We start from the raw sequence: 572 nt of genomic DNA on the forward strand, positions 1-572 counted from the left end.
AGAGAGCAACGGAAAGGGTTGGGCGTTGGGAGAGGGAAAGGGGAACGAAAACGCCCTTCCCTCCTCCTCTTCCCGGAGATGGTCTCGCCCAGTTGGCGTGACGGTCCCGCCCAGGCCACGCCCCGCTCAACGCGGACCAATAAGCAGCGAGGCGCCTGGACTTATGAATGGGCTGCCCCGCACGTCATCGGCCGCCGTTCCCAGGGTGAGGACGGGCATTGGCGCTGCGCGGGGTCCCGCAAGGGTCCGGGTCCTGCGGGGCAGGGGCTCGGATAACGCCGAGAAGGGGCCACCGCTGCCGGTTAGAGCCCTCCTGGGCCCTCCCAAAGCCTTCCCCGTCCCCAAACACCACAAAGAACGTTTAAATACGAGAGGGAGGGTTTTTCTCTTTCCGAAAAGGCAAAGGCGAACGTGCCGTGCTGTACATATACACACTACTTACAAAACCCCAGAGCACCGCTTGTGTGCCAGCTCTGCTCCTCTCCTTGCCCTCTGGAGCAGGTTCCTTTGGGGTCAAACATCATTCAAATCTGTGAGCAACCAAATAACGGCTACAAGGCGGTTTGGGCGGC

Source organism: Nestor notabilis, unplaced genomic scaffold (assembly GCF_000696875.1).
Source record: "Nestor notabilis isolate BGI_N333 unplaced genomic scaffold, ASM69687v1 scaffold16444, whole genome shotgun sequence".
Classification (NCBI taxonomy): Eukaryota; Metazoa; Chordata; class Aves; order Psittaciformes; family Psittacidae; genus Nestor; species Nestor notabilis.